Here is a 6664-nt window from a genome sequence, read left to right as displayed (position 1 = left end):
GCTGAGTAGTATTTCATTGGATATATAGGCCATGATTTCTCAGTTTACCTGTTAATGGACATTTGGACCGTTTCCAGTTTTGGTCATTGCACATAAAGCAGCTATGAACATTCATGTACGAGTCCTCAGGTGGATGCACATTCTCACTTATCTTGGGTCAGTACCTAGGTGTGGAAGAGCTGTGTGGTATGGTAGGTTTACATTTAGCCCTTGAAGAAAACATAGTATTATTTTATATTTCCATGGATAGTTTGAGTCCCAGTTACTTTTAATCCTCACCAATACTTGGTATGGTCAATCTTTTTAATGTAAGGCATTCTAGTGGGTATGCGGTGACCTCTCATTGTTTTTTTTTTTTTTTTAAATATGGAACGCTTCATGAATTTGCGTGTCATCCTTGCGCAGGGGCCATGCTAATCTTCTCTGTATCATTCCAATTTTAGTATATGTGCTGCCAAAGTGAGCACTCATTGTGGTTTTAACTCACAGTTTCATGATGATTAATGATTCTGAGCATCTTCTGTATTTGATTTTGGTTTTTCATATTTCTCTCTTTTGAAGTATCTATTTTATTTTTGCCCATGAAGGAAATAGATTGTCTTCTTTTTATTGAGCTCTGAGGATCCTGAGCTCTAAGAATCCTGTATACATTCTGGGTACAAATGCTTTGAAAATTTTCTCCTGGCTTGTGGCTTGCTTGTACCTTTCCTTTTCCTTTTCCTTTTTCCTTTTCTTTCCCTTATTTGAGGGAGAGAGAAAGAGAGAGCATGTGCAAGAGAGCACAAGTGGTGGAAAGAGAGGAGCAGGCTGCCCATGGAGCAGGGAGCCTGATGCAGGACTCGATCCCATGACCCTGGGATCATGACTTGAGCCAACGGCAGCCACCGAACCAATTGAGCCACCCAGGTACCCCACTTGTATGTTTTCTTAATGGTGCTTTTCAAAGAATAAAAGTTTTTAATTGTGATGAAGTAGAATTGACCCCAAAACACTTTTTTTAAATGGTCCATTCTTTTAGTTGTCCATCTAGGAAAACTTTGTCTACCCTAAGGTCACAAAGTTATTCTCCTTTATCATCTCTTAGAAGTTTTGTAATTTTCGGTTTTACGTGGAACTCCATGAGCCATCCCAAGATACTATATGCATGTAGTGAGAGCTAAGGGTCAGTCTTCATTTTTTTCTCCCGCAGGTGTCTGGTTGATGCAGTACCATTTGTTGGAAGGGCTATCCTTCCCTCACTGAATTGCCTTGGCACCTCTGTTGAAAATCAGTTGACCATATATATGTGGGCTTTTTTTGGGTCTCTATTCTGCACAGGGTTTGTAATAGTACCCTGAAGGGACAATGGGCTATATGGGACTCATCCTTTCATACTGGAACCAGACATCTAATTTGGCCTTTTGAAAGAAAGTTTATATTTACCATTAAGAAATTAATGTATTGATTCCTGAATAAAATCAGGAAAGGAGCAAACACGTAGGAAGTGGGGAGGGGGGGAAATCCCTCATTATTTTACTCTCTGAAGAAAGCCACTCTTAACTTGAAAAGTACATGTTCTTCCAATTTTTTTTTCTCTCTTCTGTGAATATTAAGGGACAGAATCAGAGGCAGAATGGCTCCAAGGTTCAAAGTACAATCTGGAGTTAGATTACTTAAATTCCAATTCCAGTTCTTCCACTCACGAGCTTTGTTATCTTGGGCAAGTAACTTAATATTAGTTGGCTTTGTTTCCCATTTCTATAGAATAAAATCTACAACACATGCTGGTTTGGTGGGTTGAGATAACCTATGTGAGGCACTTTGTGTAGTCTCTACAACACAATACATGCCACATAATTCTTGGTTCTCCCCATCGTTACCTTCATTGCCACCATTATATGCAAACGCTGCTGTTTTGTTAGGGCCAGGTGAGTAGATTGGAGGAGGGTCCATGAAGAACTAGCCAAATCTCACTGTGGGTGTGCTTTCATTTCATTTTTTTTTGTGCTTTCATTTTAATATGATTGTTAGTGTCTCACTGTATGCATCTTTGCATTATACTTAACAGATGAAGCCCACCCTGAAGAGGGCTAGCATGTGTTCACATACCAGCACTGTATTCCATGTTTAGTACAGGCCTTGGCCCCCCTGGCAACAGCTGGATAGAGGGACTGGATGCCAGTTAGCAGGATGTCCTCCACCCACTAACTGTGCAGTATTGGGAGAGTGGATGCTGCTGGCTCTGAAAGACTGGGTGGTCTCCGTAGAGCTGGCTTCTGATAAGTTCACACAACTTATTCCCTGCCATGGATATATCAGCCTTTCAAAAGTGAGCTACTTTAGTTCTTCCAGCCTAGGATATGTTTAAGTCTTGTTACAAATACAGTATGCAGTGCAAATTTGGGATCTGTTCCAAATGTGAGATGAAAAATAGTCATATATTAATGGAGTTAGTTTTAATTAAAAAATTACCCAAATATTACAAACATTAAAAAATAAATTTACCTTAGGTTATTTATGCCTGAATTTGCTTTTCACTTTATTTATTTTTTTCAAAGCACAGTGAGCCCATTGCTAGATTTCACATGCAGAAATTTATAGATGAGGAAGGGCAGCAAAAGCATGATACAGCTGTGGAGTCAACTCCATGGAACAGGTGGGCCCCAGATGTCAAGACTCCCCCAAACAGGAAAAGATACAAGGTGACATTTCAAACTCTCCTGTTGGCCTCAGTTTTTTGGGGGGGAAAAGATTTTGTCTTTTAGAGTATAAATTGGCTGTAGAACCTATGTAGATAAGGAAAGATGGAAGTGAATAAATCTTTTCGAGATTTCATGGGTGTACTGGATGCTTTCCATTGACACCACTGGACCAATTCCTGCCCCCCCTCCTCACGCCACCCTGTTCTGTGGAAGCTGGCCTGCGTGGACTTCATCAGGGAGCATTGGGTTTGGCCATTGGGAGGCATCAGCAGGAGAGCAGAGGGTGGGGTTTTCATCCTCCTATCTCCCTTTGAGCCCCACCCCTCCACCGAAGGATTTTTGCTTCTCTGGAGCTGCCCTCTCAACTATGGCTCTCTCAAGGTTCTGGTAGCAGCTCCCCTCCTTGACCCTTCAGGTTTAGGGGAGATGGCATTCTTTCTGCGGTTGCTAGTTCTGAAATGCTTAACCGTTCCCTGCTGGTTCCCTTAATCCTGCACCTACCCCTCCAAGTGGTTTCTTCATTAAACTCTCCTCAACTGGAATGCACCATCTGTTTCCTGTCAGGACCCTGACTGATACAGTGGCCAAAATAAGCTCCTCTAAGTGAGGAGAGGCAGAAAATAATAATAAGCACGATACTGCTATCCAATTATGGAAGCTTTCTATGCACTAAACGCTGTGCCAAGTGTTTTGCAGGTATTCAGTAAATATTTACTCAGTGCTTACTATAGGCTGAACACTTGGGTAACACAGATTCTGCTCTCAAGGAGATAGCACGACTGGATTCTCATAACAGCTTTGTTATTGCTGTCACTACTTCAAACACGGGTAAGCTGAGTCTCAGAGGACTTAAGTTACTTTTCTAAGGTTACCAGCAAGCGAGTGCAGAGCTGGGATTTGAACCTTTGCCATCTGATTCCAAAGCCCATGCTCTACTTACTTCATGGCAGCAATGGTTGCTCAAGTGCCCTCTCAAGTGAGCAGTTGGATGAATTCCCAGGAATGGGGCCGGTTAGTTCTGCTTGGGGACAAGAAAAGTATGGGAGAAGCCTGGAGCCTTCATAAGATGAGGCCATGGGCTGTACTTGCTTCAGGACATCTGCATCATGGATGGGCCGGTGGAGGGTTGCGTGTGATGGGTCCTGTTAGATGATGACACCTGGGGGTGAGGCCTTCAGACTCCCACTTTGGCTCTTCCCAGTTTGCCAAGAGCCGTCTGCTGACAGCAGGTAGATGTAGCTCTTTTGTTCAGGTCCAGGCACTTCCCTCTGCACCCCCCCAGGCATTTGCTTGCCAGGAGGGGACAGGGTCACACATGTGTAGGAACTGTCACTAGGAGTTCTGTTCCTTTGCAGTTTCCTGAAGGACATGTTAAGTCCCAAGAGGAAAATAAATTGCTGGCATGTTTCTGGAGTCAAGACTCAATATTTGGATCCCCCTCCATTTTTCTGAGGATTGCTCATCGAATTCTGAAGAGAATGACCTTGGAGTGAACCAGTTTCCTGCGGGCCAGTCCTGACCAGAGGCAGGAATGGCCTGAACGCCCACAGTGGATCCTCTGAGCGCCTCTCCGAGCAGCCACATGGGGAGCAGGGCCCCTGCGTCCCAGACCATCTGGCTGAGGCCCAGATGGCTGCCTGGTTCTCGGTTTTGAGGCTTGGTGGGGCAGGACACAGGGTGGGGTGGGGGGTGACAGGAAAGCTTGTTTCATTCTCTTTCTCTCTCTCTCTTTTAGATTTTATTTATTTATTCATGAGAGACACACAGAGAGAGGCAGAGACACAGGCAGAGGGAGAAGCAGGCTCCATGCAGGGAGCCCGAGGTGGGACTCAATCCCGGGATCACGCCCTGAGCCCAAGGCAGATGCTCAACTGCTGAGCCACCCAGGCGTCCCATTTCAATTTCTTTCATTGGCAGAGGAACCAGGTTTCATATTTCTTGACTGAGTAGTAAAATCCAATGGGTCTCTCCTTCCTTTCTTCCTCCACTTTGCCTTCTCTCTCTCACCCTTCCTTTCTTCCCTGTATCCTTCCTTTCTTGAATGAGCTACTTCAGCTCCAGTCATCAGATTAAGCGCTGCTATTCAAAGTTTGATGTGACTCCTTCATTTACCTCTTTCTGTGGTACCCACGTGGGTGTCCCAACGCTTCAGGCAGATAAACATAAGGCTCTTGACACAGAAGAAGCTCAACCCTAGAAAGATTCAAATGAGGAAATGATGGAACGGAATGGAAATGTGGGCATCAAACTAGAACTTTGTCTTTTGAGGAACCCAAAGAGACACGTTGGTTTTATTCATGCCCATTTCCCATCTCTGATGAGCAAGTGGGGTATAGTCAGGCCAAGCTGTATCAGCGCCTGATCAATAGTCATAGCAGAAAAACTCATTTTTTATGGAACTAAAGTACAGGCTGATTTTGAAACCTCTTTGCCTCTTGGTTTTAGAAGAGGAGGGGAGCAGGGAGCTCAGGCTAGGAGTCAGGTGGTCTGACTCATTGCAGGGACTTTTCTCCTGTTTGACAGAGCTCTGCTTACCTTTCAGTGAGCCAAGGAGCTTTCTTTGAGCCCCACTCCATCCTTATATATGACCCACAGCACAGGATTTTCATGACCCGGAGAATAATAGTCGATGATAGAAGTGAGAGGCAATTGCCAGGAATTTTTATTTTTTAGGGAAATCTCTAGAGAAGCTCTTATGCATCCCCACCCTATTCCAGTATCTATTCTATTCTGATTGGCCCAACATCCATACAACCCAGTCCAAGAAAATAGGCGAGTCTGTTCCCCAAAGGCCTTATAACTTGAAGTGAGGGAAGGTCTATAGCTGGATGTACATCTCCCACGCTGCCATCTGGTACAGGCTGGGTGGTGTCCTATGAATAAAGCACCTGCAGAGTGTCAGGAGTGCCAGGACACTAATCCTGACATCACCTGGCACACATGTAGAGCTGCGCTCCCCGGAGTTGTGAGCTCATTCTGCAGGGCGGAAAGAGGGAGATTATCTGTGTGTTTTCTGTCTAAAGATGGCTGCTCCAAGCTTGACCTTGTAGAGGCTTGTTGGCGTAGGGGGAGGTGATGTCACTCAGTGTTTCCTGCAGCTGCTAAAGCGTGAGGAGTTGCTCCCACCCCAAGGCCCCAGAGAGGAGCTATCCTTGAGAGCCAGTGTGTGTGGGCTTCAGGACCAAAATGTCACTGTGGTTGGGGAGGTAGGGAAAAGAAACCATATTCCACATAGCAAGTGGGTTGATAGAGAACCCATGTGACCTTGAAGCAGATCCATGTTTCTTCCCCGACCCTCTGGGGTGTGACCCATCCCAGGCTAAGCTTGAGTCTCTTTTGCGTCCAAGCAGTCTAAATAGACCTACTGAGTTGTTCTTAGAAAAGGTCAGAAGCTCCTAAGTACTAGGACCGGGTTAGGATTAAAGTGTTTCGTTTTTAAAATTACTTTCTTATAAGCAGTGACTAAATAAAAAATCCAATGTTCTAGGGTATCATTTCCCCCAGTTGGCTATCCACACAATCTCAGTCGGCAGAACAGTTGGTGTGTGTTAAACAGACCCAAAACAGAAATATACCCAAGTACACTTAACAGATGCTGCGAAGTATTTCCCTTTGGACATTTGAACTGTGCTTAGCATATTAGAGGATCAAAATGTCCTGCTTAAGTTTTAAAAATCAGGTGTCTGTCAAACATACTTGACCATGCCACTTTCTAGCACATCTGTTTTATCCTACAGAATACAGCATGTTCTATTCTAGGGGAGAAGACAAAGCCAGCATGGCTTCTCCTTTTATTTATTAAAAAAAATTTTTTTTGGCTTCTCCTTTTAAAGATCTTTTTCACCTTAATTTGGGAACCATTAAACAGACCTTAGTTGAATACATTTATTCATTCACTCACTTATCCATACACCATATTAAAAAAAAAAATCTATGAAATGCCTCTCATCATGGCAAGCCTTGAGGGATCCATGATGGTAAAC

The 6664-nt window shown here is 44.1% G+C and overlaps 1 non-coding gene across 1 annotated transcript; it reads right to left on the bottom strand.

The window, feature by feature from the left end:
• Positions 1-360: 360 nt before the first annotated feature.
• Positions 361-467, bottom strand: LOC112920100 (U6 spliceosomal RNA). The gene has a single exon (XR_003235021.1). It is a non-coding gene; the product is annotated as a U6 spliceosomal RNA (small nuclear RNA).
• Between the last annotated feature and the right edge of the window lie 6197 nt (positions 468-6664).

This window comes from Vulpes vulpes, chromosome 15, assembly GCF_048418805.1.
Source record: "Vulpes vulpes isolate BD-2025 chromosome 15, VulVul3, whole genome shotgun sequence".
Lineage (NCBI taxonomy): Eukaryota > Metazoa > Chordata > Mammalia > Carnivora > Canidae > Vulpes > Vulpes vulpes.
Note: the sequence above shows the minus strand (reverse complement) of the source record. Positions and strands in the feature narration are given on the sequence as shown.